The 13,622-nt window shown below is 32.7% G+C and overlaps 1 protein-coding gene across 14 annotated transcripts in view; it reads left to right on the plus strand.

The window, feature by feature from the left end:
- Positions 1–13,622, plus strand: part of LOC137239669 (uncharacterized) — a 148,892-nt gene that overhangs the window by 54,043 nt on the left and 81,227 nt on the right. For 4 of the 14 annotated variants that reach the window (XM_067765220.1, XM_067765222.1, XM_067765223.1 and 1 more), the window contains exon 1: positions 9,972–10,110. The exons of 9 other annotated variants lie outside the window; for them this stretch is intronic. The gene's annotated coding sequence lies outside the window, so the exon portion shown is untranslated. Of the gene's footprint in view, positions 1–9,968; positions 10,111–13,622 lie in introns of those variants that run through there. One more of the 14 variants, XM_067765221.1, reaches the window with a different exon arrangement.

The raw sequence follows: 13,622 nt of genomic DNA on the forward strand, positions 1-13,622 counted from the left end.
AAACAGAATTTCTTGGGAGCAAATTCACAAAAAAAAAAAAAATAATTAAAGAAAAAAAATTAGATTGACGAGATGATTGAAAAAAATTTGTACACATACATATTTTGTAAAAGTGCGTAAAAACTTTGGAAAATTATAAAAGGTTTCGAAAAAATTTATTTTCGGAGAAAACAAAAAGATAAGGAAATTTTGAAAATATTTGGAAAAAAATGTACTTTGAAGACGTACGTAAAAAGCAAATTAATCCTAAAAGTGAATATCTGAAAAAACTGAAATTATTTTGGAAAAACGAGAAGGTTTTAAAACATAGGCGTTGAGTTTTCGAAAAAAATTAAGAGTTTAAAAAAAATGTACCTTTCTAATTTATTTTTATTTATTTTATTTTCTCACAATATTATTTGTTTTTTATATACTTTTATTTGGTTTCTCCACAATATTAAAAAAAAAAAAATAAAAACGTCTGCATAAAGAAAAAAATACTATATTTTGAACCCAGCATTTTTCGAACAAAAACAAAGTTTAATAAAAGTCATAAAGGAAAAATTTTTAGAAATAAGTGATTAAAAAAAAAAAAACAAAATCTTTTGTAAAAACTAATAAAAACCTCTGGAAAAATCTAATATGTCTGAAAAAAAAACAATAGAATGAGTGCTTAGGAGATGTGTGGAAATATTATGAAAGAAACTTGAATTTTGGGGAAAAATATAAAAAATAAAATTTCCACTTTTGGAAAAATATGAATATTGGCCATAATTTTGCAGAACTTTTTTTATCTTTTTCAGGAGCTTGAGAAATAGAAAAACACTACTCAGAAGAAATTTTTTTTTGTTTTCAAAAGATTTTAAAATTTTTTACTTAAAACAATGCGAGTAATGGGCGTGATTTTGCAGAACCGTTTTCCTCCTTATCAGGACCTCTAAAATTGATGAAAAGCTACCCAGAACACCATTTTTTCCACTAAATTTTCGACTTAAACTATGGAAAAGCGACTCAGAACAAAAAAAAATTTTTTTTAAGTTTTAAAATTTATGCAAAATGTGAATATTTTGCAAAATTTCTTTTTTTTCGCCTTTTCGGGAACTTCAGAACTATTCAAAAGCTACTCAGAACCACTTCTTTTAAATTTTAAAATTTTTGACTTTTGGAAACATGTGAATATTGGGCGCAATTTTAACAACTTCCCTGTCCAATGAGTCATATGTGACTCACAAGGGCGTATTGAAATAAGTTCATGAGTCACATGTGACCCATTTCTTTATACAAATTAAAGACGCTTTCTTGGTATGAACGTGTCGTTATATATTTGTGAATTCTATATGAGTGTATATCAAAAGACCTAAACTTTAGGAAAATGAAAGAAAACTTTGAAATTTTTTTTCTGATACCTTTTTCTCATTTTATTTTTGTATATACTTCAATTAAACAAAAAAGCACACAAATACACGCTTTTGACATTTATATATCAATTTACCGTTATTGTGATTCGAAAGCTTAAATTATTTCTGATGGTTGTTCACATGTGACTCATTGAACGTGGTAAACAAAATTGTTTTTGCTACGTTCAGGAGTCACATTTGACTCAAAAAATAAAATAGCCAAAAGAAGGTAAATATATGTCAAATTATTTATAAAAATAATATTATATAATATATATTCATATTATTCAATTAAGCAATACAAAAAAATAATGGGCGTGGGACATTCTCAAAGCGCTTTGTATGGGGACAGGGAAGTTGTTAAGGAATTTTATCTTCTTTTCAGGAGATCTAGAACTATTGAAAAGGTACTCACTTAGAACAGCCATTGTTGCTTTAATTTTCGAATTTTGAAAAATGTGAATATTTTGCGAAATTTTGCAGAATTTTTTTCCTTTTAAGGAACTCCAGAACTACTCAGAAAAACTTTTTTTTTCATTTTAAAATTTTTGAAAAATGTGAATATTTTGCAGAAATTCGCATTGTTTTTTCTCTCCTTTTCACGAACTCAAGAACTATTTGAATTTTTTTACCGTTTTGCGAGATTGTGTATGTCAACTTCACAAACGTGTATACATATGTACATACTTATAAAATATAAACTTTCTCATTTGCTTTATTTTCCTTAATCCAATCATCTCAATGTTGACAAAGTTTATTTCCATATAAACAGATTATATCACGATATGTACATATGTATATAGGCATATTAATTAGTACTTCTCTAAGTTATCAGCTTATGTATATAGGTAGTACTTAAGTGTATGACTTTAGACATGTCGTCTACATCCATACAAAGGAAATATGCGATAAGAAAAAAGTTTGGGACTTAATTCTATTGTCTACATGCAGATAAGTAAATAAACAATTAAAGTAAACAACAAAACAACAACAAAACAAAGTAAGTAAAACAAAAGCAAGATGCACTGAAGTGTAACAATAAAAATGAAAAAATATTTTCTAGGTAAAAGCAAAGTGCGCAAAAAGCAGATGAGCTAATTTTATAGCCGCTGAAAGTCAAAAGTACGCGTATCAAATACTAAAAGCGAAATTTTTACAAAATTGCGTAAATTCAAAAAAATATATAAATATATACAGTGAGATCGCTATAATATGAACTTATTTCAGCCAGGCCTGTTAATTTTTTGAGTGGTTCAGTTTTGTTGGTTGCGAAATCAATTTATATTATAAGTACTCAGCTGAGCAGAGCTTACAGAGTATATTAATTTTGTTCGCATAACGGTCCCCAGTAACGGCATAAACTAATCGCGATAGATATAGACTTCTATATATCAAAATGATCTGGGCGAAAAAAGAAATTCATTTAGCCATGTCCGTCTGTCCGTCCGTCTGTCCGTAAACACGATACCTTGAGTAAATTTTGAGGTATCTTAAAAAAATTTGGTATGTAAGTTCCTGGGCACTCATCTCAGATCGCTATTTAAAATGAACGAAATCGGAATATAACCACTCCCAAAAAGTGCGATAATTCATTACCAAAGACGGATAAAGCGATGAAACTTGGTAGGTGGGTTGACCTTTTTAAAAGAAGGTAATTTAAAAGTTTTGCATGGTGTAATTTGGCAGCTGAGTATGTAATGTTCGGTTACACCCGAACTTAGCCTTCGTTATTTGTTTGATTTATACGCTTTTATTTTATTAAGCTTTCGCGCTTTCCTAGTTATAACTTAACAATGCAGAGACGTAAGAAACTTTCAATTAACTATCCGATAATACATACGTATCAGCCTAGGCTTATAGCCGAATGATACTTAGGCTGACGGCAGAGTGCTTGCTATAAGCTATGCTAGGCGAGAAGCAATTTTTGTTTTCATGTTTTAAAATTTGCTATAAGAAACAGCAACGCTTCTCTCTTACACTCCGTCTTCAGCTTTAATGACTTAACTGTGATATCTGATACTCAAGATTCGTATGATTGAAAGGCAAGCCTTGCCAGCTTCTCCTGTTTAGCGAAAATTTACTTCCATTGGGAGCTTCAAGGGAGAACAAAACTTTCTCCACTTACTTGTGTTCATCAGTTAAGCGGAGGTATCCCTCTTCCTCTGCTACCAAATAAAGGTTTCGATAGGAACACATTTGACCAAATTTCAGCATCCATTCGGATATCATGATCGCGAGGCGAGAAATTTTAACCCCAACAGGCTTATTGGTTCCTACAGAAACTGCATGAAGTATCATTCTCTAGAGTGGCGAGGTCTCTCTGTATATAATTATAAATGGAAAGCGCTGAGCCTTTAAGTATAATTAGGTCCGCTTTTACCTTATTTTTAATTACCAAGCTCTTGAAGTTCGTTAGACGTTTTTGATGTTCATATTTAGAGCTTTTGCTCAAAGTTTATATTTAAGAGTTTGGGGTGTTCATGAAGTATCATTCTCTAGAGTGGCGAGGTCTCTCTGTATATAATTATAAATGGAAAGCGCTGAGCCTTTAGGTATAATTAGGTCCGCTTTTACCTTATTTTTAATTTCCAAGCTCTTGAAGTTCGTTAAGACGTTTTTGATGTTCATATTTAGAGCTTTTGCTCAAAGTTTATATTTAAGGGTTTGGGGTGTTCATTTATTTGGGTGTTCATTTATTCGGGTGTTCACTGTATATATACACATATTCATACATATAAACGTTACAGAAGTAAAATTAATTAATAAATGTCTTATTAGCGACACAATGTACTTTCTAATCATTAATCACATTTATGTTGGGTACAAATAACATTTGAATTTTTGCGAAATTTGAAACCGAATTTAAAAAGAAAGACACGCCAAAATATGATTGCGTACAGCGAAACTTAATTAGTTGTTGATTTGTTTTAGGGTGCAAACGAAATAGATAACGGAAAGTAATACATACAAGTTTGTAATATACGATTAAGTGAATTTCGTACTAAATGAATAGAGTACAGCGGGCAGCCTTCGGAGGGGTAACAGGTGCGCTAAGATCCTGTCCAACTGACGAACTAAACGTGCTCCTAAACCGACTACCGCTGTACCTACACATACGTGAAACTGCAACTTGTTCGGCAGTAATACTTCGTGTTTCTGACTGTTTGAACTCGAGGTTGTATAGCCAAAGTAGTATCCTCAGAAAGCTACCCGGTGTGGCTCCGTTATCAGATTATCACATGACATCACTAATCTATGACTGGTATCAGAAGGCTAAGTTCCTTTCAAGAGGCGAGTGGAAGTGCGATGGGATTCAAAGTAAGGACGCAATTTCACACTATACCGACGGTTCCAAAATCGACTGCGTTGTGGGGGGTGGATGTCTTCTGTGAGCTTCTTAAGGTGTCGGTATACGTCCGCCTTCACAACTTTGCTAGTATCTTCGTGGCAGTTCTGGGTATAAAGAGGCCATGTACGTTCCTATCGGAAAACTCAGTGCAAAGTATACATGTACTCGGATATAGCAGATTCAGGGAGTTTTCGGTCTCCAACCCCTCACCAGCAGCAAATGGTTTCAGGAGAATGTGCATCAAATAGGCGCCTCTTGCGCTACTTTCAATCGGGTCTTTAGTATCCGGATGTTACGGCAACCAATCAACCGAAAACATATATATGCCCATTCCGAAAATGGTATTAATCAGTTCAATAACATTACCTATTGAACTTTGTCAACTAATTTTGCAAAATATTTTTCAAACAATTGAATACCGTTTCACTATAATAAATCTAACTGTTGCCATACAAAATATTGAAGACTTTGAGTGCCAGATAAAACAATGAAATAAAACGCAAAAATTAGTTACATAAATAGTAACAACGTGATAACCCAAACAAAAGGCGAACTATAAAACGAAATGTTATGATAGCAAAATAATAAAATTAACAAAAGGAAAACAAATAAACAAAGGAATAGCTGTTGACCTAAAAATTTTAAGGTTTCAAAACTGAAATATGAAGTAGAGCATTTCATAGTCCGGCTAGAAAGTAGGGCATGAATCTGAACGTTTCAAGAATATTCCAGCTGTGCACTTGATAGTTACGTAATTTTTTGTTTTGCCGGGTACAATAAAGATGTGCATAGGAAGACAATTGGGTTCAAGACACTGATGAGCTATAAAACTATGTTTTGCGCCCTACAAAGCATTGTAAACCAAAGTTTCAACTATCAAGTGTCAAGGGCTTCGGACGTGGCGAAGACCTTTTACCCAACATCCATAATATGCTTGACTATACCCCAAGTATTCTAAGAATATTTCGAATAAAATCCCGAAACTATTATGTGCTTATCCCGAAAACACTTCCGAAATGATCCCTAGATGGTACAGGATTGATCCAGACAATTTGATACAATTTCAATATTATCCCGAATTTACATTGAAATTATACATACATAGTCCCGGAAACACTATAGGAAGGATTTTGAAATGGTACCGAATTGATACAGAGATAGACCTAAATGATTCGGAAATAGTACCGAACTTATTTCGAAATAACCTCGGAGTGATATTGAAATAGATTGAATTGATCATGAAATTGTTTCTAAATTATGTTAGCGACGAAAATATCTAAACTATCCCGAAATTATTCTGTGCTCATCCCGAAAACAATTCCGAAATGTTCCCGAAATTGTGCAAAGACGGTACAGCATTGATGCCGAATACAATCCCATTAAAATTCCGAATTTACCATAAAACATACCTAAATAACCCCGAAAATACTCTAGGAATGATTTTGAAATGTTATCCAACCATTTTCTTAACTTATAATAGGATAGTTCTTAAATAATTCCGAAATAGTACCCAAATGATGTCTACATTAAAACGAAAGTGGTCTGAAAATCATGCCAAAATTATACCAAAAACAGACCGAAAATTATCCAAGGATGGTATAAAATTGAAGACAGAAATGTTTCCAAAAAGAATCTCAAAACGATCTCGTCTCACAACAACCCACAAATGTTAAGAAAAAAGTCCCAAATATATCTTAAAACTATGCCGAAATGGTTTCCAATTAATCTCGAAGTAGTTCCGAAAAATTTCGATATAGATGTACATTGGAACGATTTTCCGTCATCCCTTGTCAAATTTGGTTTCGCGACAAACCGGTTTCGGCGTTGTCCCATCATCAGTGTCGATTTCCTTTCATAATAAAAAAGGCTGTTGCTCGAGCCAAACGGCGCAAGTAGCTCACATGAGTTGAAACACTGCAGAGCACAAGCCCCTGCCCCCATCTTCTCCTTATAGTTATGACGGTCCTCTGCCGGATATTGTTTTTTATGACCACGTCGAACCTTCTAGGTGTGGTGATTTTAGGCGTCTCTAAGGTCAGGCATGCCTACTGCGCGAATATTTTAAGACCCCTGACCCTGTGAGTTTCCCCCGCCTCCCTCTCTCCGGCACCAGCACACGTATATATAAGGCAGTGCAATCAATTTATGGTCCCTGTCAGCATGTGCACTGACTTTTCCGCCGTCCGACTTCAAAATAAATAAATAAAAATACTTTCAGCGATTTATCACCGAGAAGATTTAGCCCGAACTTCTCTCCCAATTTGCGTCATGTTTTTTTTCAGTTTTTCCTATAAATTGGCATAACAAGGCAGATGAATTTTCACTGAGAAGTTGTTCATGGCAGAAATACCTCCGACCCCACTAATAAGAACTTTTTCTAAATGTTTGATGTGTTTTGCTTAGGACTTGAACCCAGGCCGTTCGATGTGGAAGGCGGAGCATGCATCCACCACATCAAGTGCCAGAACTTATAAAAAGGCATTGCTGCGCTTCAAAAGACGAAGCTGACGGTCATATAAGATTTGCAGTCTTTGGTTTGCTATAAGTTCATAGAAACGATCACGGGAAGGGAAAGGAATGCGGTCCCGTATTAATTGCTCATCAATTTGTTTGACCCTAAGATCCATATGGTCAGCGCATATCTATTCGGTGAGACGATGGTAATCTTGGAATATAAGCATAATCTTCCGCCCAGAACATAGAAGAACACAACACAACAACACATAACATAACAAAATACTTCTATCATATCCTGTAATGACTCATTACAACTAATATTTGGAGGAAACGAACACTTTTGGTAGCAACCAGCGCATTTTTCCCACACACAAATTACTACACATCAGTGGAACGCTTTAATTGCCCGTTTTGCAGAAATTTTTGCGCCAACCACTACAACAAGCCCACAAGTATAACGTTGGCGTTACCCCTAACATTTTAGTGACTGTTTTAAATTTTTGTCTGGTGCTGACCACTAGTCGTCTATCCGGTTGTGGGTTTCCCGTAGACTGTATACCTTTTTGGATGAATGCTGTGTCTGTTTGAATGCACGAACGTCACCCGTCTTGGTCTGCGGTTTTTTTCTTCTTTTTTTTTTTGTGGCACAACATCAGCGTCTTTAGGCAGCAGCACTTGCCATGCCTCAAACCCAAATATTGCTCGCTGCAAGAGTTGCTTGTATTGCTCAGAAAAGGGGAGCACTAACACTGCACAGCTGAGTGAAGAAAATAACAACAACTCGTACATTAACCACATACTCAACCACTACCATCCATGCAACATGATCAATATCTTAGGACAGCATTGTACAACAAGAAACGTTAAACAAGTTCAATTTATTATACCCAACACATAAAAACCAAAAAAAAAACTTACGCCGGCACCATTTCTACATTTGAATCTGTTTTCGTTTAACTCGCTTTAGAGCTGGGCGTTGCCGTCTTTATTTGCTGCTATGGTTTTTTTTATACTCAGCGTGCTTTACACACAGAGTATATTAACTTTGATTGGATAACGGATGATTGTACAGGTATATAGGAATCGAGATAGATATAGACTTCCATATATCAAAATCATCAGTATCGAAAAAAAATTTGATGGAGCCATGTCCGTCCGTCCGTCCGTCCGTTAGCATGATAACTTGAGTAAATATTGAGATATCTTCACCAAATTTGGTACACGAGCTTATCTGGACCCTGAATAGATTGGTATTGAAAATGAGCGAAGTCGGATCATAACCACGCCCACTTGTTTATATATATAACATTTCGGAAAACACAAAATACCTGATTATTTAGTAAATAATACACCTAGAATATTGAAATTTGACGTGTGGACTAGTATTGAGACTCTTGATAAAAATTTTTTGTTTAAATGGGCGTGGCACCACCCACTTGTGATTAAATCAATTTTACAAATATTATTAATCATAAATCAAAAATCGTTAAAGCTATCGTAACAAAATTCAGCAGAGAGGTTGCCTTTACTATAAGGAATGCTTTGAAGAGAAATTAACAAAATCGGTTAAAGACCAGGCCCACTTTTATATAAAAGATTTTTAAAAGGGTCGTGGACGAATAAAATAAGCTATATCTTTGCAAAAAAGAGCTTTGTATCAATAGAATTTTACTTTTTAAATTGAATTATCATATATATTATTTCTAATTGCTGTTTTTATGTACGGGTCCCTTTTTCGCTCTATTTGGAATCCAAATCTATAAGTAAAGTTTTGGTTGTAAAGATGGAGGGATCTTCGGGCAATTAGCGAGCTTTGGGCAATTTTGGTCGTATGCTTTTGTTTAGCTATATTTTGTTAAAATAATTTGTTAAAAATAAACGATTGTGAGCACACAAAGAAATCTATTTTTACTACGGCATTATTGTGAATATTTGCACTGCATTACTGGCAGTTGCTATCATACGCTAGATGGCAGCACAAGCTGTAAGTTTTAATCGATTGATAGAACAGCTTATTTCTGTTGATATTTGATAAGAGATGTTTATATTGGTTGCGCAAGATGCGAACGGGTCCGGCTCGTAACATTAAATTGGAAAACATTAAAATTTTTGAAAATGGGTGTGGCACCGCCCCTTTTATGACTAAGCTATTTTCTATGTTTCGTGAGCCATAACTCGAAGAAAAATTAACAGATCGTAATAAAATTGGGTACATAAATTTCCACTATAGTAGAAAATATTTCTAGTATAAATGGACGGGATCGGTTAAAGACCACGGCAACTTAGATATAAAACAAGTTTAAAAGGGTCATAGACTAGAATAATAAGCTAGCAAAAAATAGTTTTGTATCAATGATATTTCACTTATCAAGTTTTATAGTAAGAGGAAATGGGGCGACATTTCTGAAATGAAATGTGCAATTGAAGCTCACGCTGAGTATATAATTTTCCGTTACACCCGAACTTAGACACCTTTACTTGTTATTTTTGTTTTTTTTTTTTTTGTTTTTCAAAACGAGTCACAGCGTTATTTCCCCCAACAGCTAACAGCTGTAGTGGAGACCAGCTAAGCCGCTTGGACGTTGTACTCTACGCTTGGCTCGATTCATTCCGCGTCCAATCATCGCGGCGCGCAGTTCGTTTGCTCGGTGCAATTGTTTATTTCCTACTTTTATATGTTTTACTCGTTTTTTTTTATAAACAGTCAAGCTTGTTTAGCTATTAACTCAAGATGATGTTTGTCGGTTTTGCGCGTCAGACCGCGTAATTCAAGTGTTGACATCGCTTAGCAGTCGAGATTTTTGTGATTTATTCGGTGTTGGTTGCTGATGTTTTTTTTTTTTAATCTGTGCAACTATCTAATTCTGTATAATTCGAACAGTGTTTCTGTTTGTGTTGTGCAAAAAATAAAAGCTTTTAAAAGTTTGTGTATGATCAAGTTCACTTAACGCTGACTGATAATTAAGTTTAACTTGTGTGGGTGCTGCTTCTAGATAAAATTGTATAGCATCATATTTACAGAAACCAAAAAAAAAAAATTTAATTGCCTTTTGATAAGAAATGTTGACGTTGACTTGATGGATACAAAAAAATATTATCTTCTTTAGACATGTATGGAAACTTTAATTCTTTTTTTGCTAATTATCAATTGCAATAGGGTGAAAAAAATGTTGTAAAAAAATCTAATTTTTTAATATTTGGAGCATAAAAAATGCCAACAGATTTTATTCAAATCGAAATACAATTTGTGGATGGACGAGTAATTAATTAACAGAATAAGGGGTAAAATTTCCCAATCGTACCATACTTCCGATGCTTCTAACCCATAATTACATATGTATATTAGAGCGAGTAAAATTGTATGGATGGATTTTTTCCCATCAGGTGTATAGCAAACGCGTAATCTAATGATGATTCTAAAAAAAAATTGCTGAAGACACCATAACTCTAAGTCCGATTTCGAGTCCCCCACTTTTGCAAAATAGAAATTTTGCCATATGAATGTGGGGTTTGGCCAAAAACTGTTCATAACTTCTGATATAATTATAGGAAATATATCATACTGGGCTTACTTTAATGGTATTTTACGTATATTTCAGAATATGTATTAATATCCATAGTATTTTTGAATTTTAGTAGAGATAACAGGCTTAAATTATGAGAAATTAACTTAAAATGAACTTTTAACTACTAAATTATCATTTTTAACAAATTTCTTATGGAAAATTTTTTTTCTTTACAGCTTAAATAAGTTCAGAGCATTTCGAACAACTTTCATTCAGACAGTTTTTCTTTTTTCGAATTCGTTTTAGTAGAAAAAAAATTTCAAAAAAAAAAACAACTATATTTTCAAGTAAAAAGCAAAAAAACACAATTTTTATAATTTTAATGTAATTTATTTAAAAAATTATTTTTTTTACTTAGAATTGACCATTTTAACGTATTTTCAAAAAGTAATGTTATGTTATTATTTTTTTAAATCTTTTTTGCTCTCCATTCGTGGTTGTTTTTCACGACTTTCTGCTGTAACAGCCATAACACCTTCTCGTTTCTCTTCTATAACACGTTTGGAAACAGATGTTAACAACTGTACATATCTTGTTGCTCCTGTGATCATCCAGTGTTGGCTCATCATAATCTAAGAAATGTTCCAAGTGATCGTATGGAATATTTCTTGTGAATGCTGGTTTAGATTGTAATTTATCGTCATTCAGATCAATCATATCAGTATAATCTAAAGCATTAAAATTGATATTATATTTTTTGTAAACTCTGAGTTTAGTTGGATCAAGTATTTTTTCTCGATAGTATAACATTTTTTGATAGCTCTATCAAATAAGATTGTTAATAAAATGTTTTCTGTATGAGCGTATTATGAATTATTTTGAATTACACCATCTACAATATTAAGTAAATTACGTGGTACGTATCGTGTCCAACGAATGAATTTGATAAAAGTACACTGCCGTATACAACAGAATTATAGTATTTTACATTGAAATGCATTGGCACATAACTTCTAATAATATAAACTGCTAGAATTTTCAAATTTTCCGATGGTGTATTAGTTATTGTATATAGAGGTAATACCCTGCTTGCTTTGGTTAGCCATCGAGAATGTACAACTGGTCCTGGTTTTATGTTAGCTAAATTAACTGAAACAGCACCATTTGAAATTGCTTTGGTCATTTGATATAAATATTTACATCCATATATTCTGGTATTGTGAATCTTCTATCAATATGTTGGTCCATCATAAATTCTTTTAAATGGTTTGGTATTAAACCACATGAGCATTATGTTGTTTTTAACTTGCATTTTCATTTTCCAATGTAAAATAATTCATTTGTTGATTGTATGAATGCTGTGAATTCCTGAACTTTTTTCTGTGTTTAATGCTTTCGTGATATTTTTCAATTAAAACATTTAGCTTTCTTAGAATACTACGTCTATCAATTAGTTGAATATTCAATTTATTTCAAAATTCAACCAATTTATCAATTACATGAGGAGTTAAATTTTGTATGCGAAAACATTTTACTTTGAATTTTAGCATGATCACTTAAAAAAAAATAAAATCTTAAAATGTCACGACCAGACGGTAAATTCACATTATTTAATTCACTTGGTAAACCAAATGCAATAATATCGTTTTCAAGTATATGTGATAAAGTGAACTCAGATGATGTAGAAGGATTTGGTTCATACATTTTAAATTTAAATACAAAAAGCTGTAAAGAAAAAAAAATTCCATAAGATAATTTTAGGCTAATTTCTCATTATTTAAGCCTGATATCTCTACTAAAATTCAAAAACACTATAGATATTAATACAGATACAAATGTGCGTAAAATACCTTCACAGTAAGCCCAATATGATATTTTTCCTATAATTATATCAAAAGCTATGAAGATTTTTTGGCCAAACCCTACATTCATATGGAAAATATCTATTTTTCAAAAGTGGGGGACTCGAAATCGGACTTAGAGTTATGGTGTCTTCAGCAATTTTTCTTAGAATCATCAGTAGATTACGTTTTTGCTATACTCCTGATGGGAAAAAATCCATCCATACAATTTGACCCGCTCTAATGTATATATATTTCATTGTAAAGGTAAAATAATAAGCTTCCGTTTCATTTTATAAATATTCGATGAAAAAAATATTTTTTGACCATGATACATTGAAAAAGATGCAAAAGTGGTACGGAAAACGTATGAGAGCAATATAAAATTTTCAAAACACCCTTATCTGGGCAACCCGTTGTTATTAAGTCTTACTTTTTAGCATATAAGCTGAGGCTTAGTCGTACAATAATTCTACAAAGTTTCATCGATATTAGAGCTATAAACAATTTTGGGTGGCATACTTTGGAAATTTTACACCGTATGCCGATCAATCTAAATTTTTATTATTTAATTAATCTGGTATTATCCTAATTTCACACAGAGCCTTAATCAAATAATTAGCCATGTTTTTTACACAATTTCCTCTTGGTTGCTATTCATTATAACTATTTTTTTTGGGGCTGCTGACAGATGTTCGTCAATGTAGCAAGAGGCCCTGTGTGAAAAGGAAAAATTAATTATTTCATTAAACTAAATTGTGACTCCATTAAGTTTCTGCGTGAAAGTGGTATAAAACAGTTTCGATTTTTCTAAATGATAAACTTTACGCTTAAACACGTTTCGACTTTTCAAAGCGTAATTTATTTTATTCAAAAGAAGCTTTGGTTGTTATTTTGTTAGTTTAGATAGAGGTTTCAATCATTCAACTAAAGATCTGACTAAAATATCATGTTTAGTTAATATTTTCTATTAAAACGAAAAAATATTATTTATTGAATTATACAATTTTATTTCTGAATAAATATTTTGCTTAACTTTTTTTTTTTAAGATTGGAATCTTTGTGTGGGCCTTTGAATAAATTTCTGACATTC

Source organism: Eurosta solidaginis, chromosome 2 (assembly GCF_040869045.1).
Source record: "Eurosta solidaginis isolate ZX-2024a chromosome 2, ASM4086904v1, whole genome shotgun sequence".
In the NCBI taxonomy this organism is placed as follows: domain Eukaryota; kingdom Metazoa; phylum Arthropoda; class Insecta; order Diptera; family Tephritidae; genus Eurosta; species Eurosta solidaginis.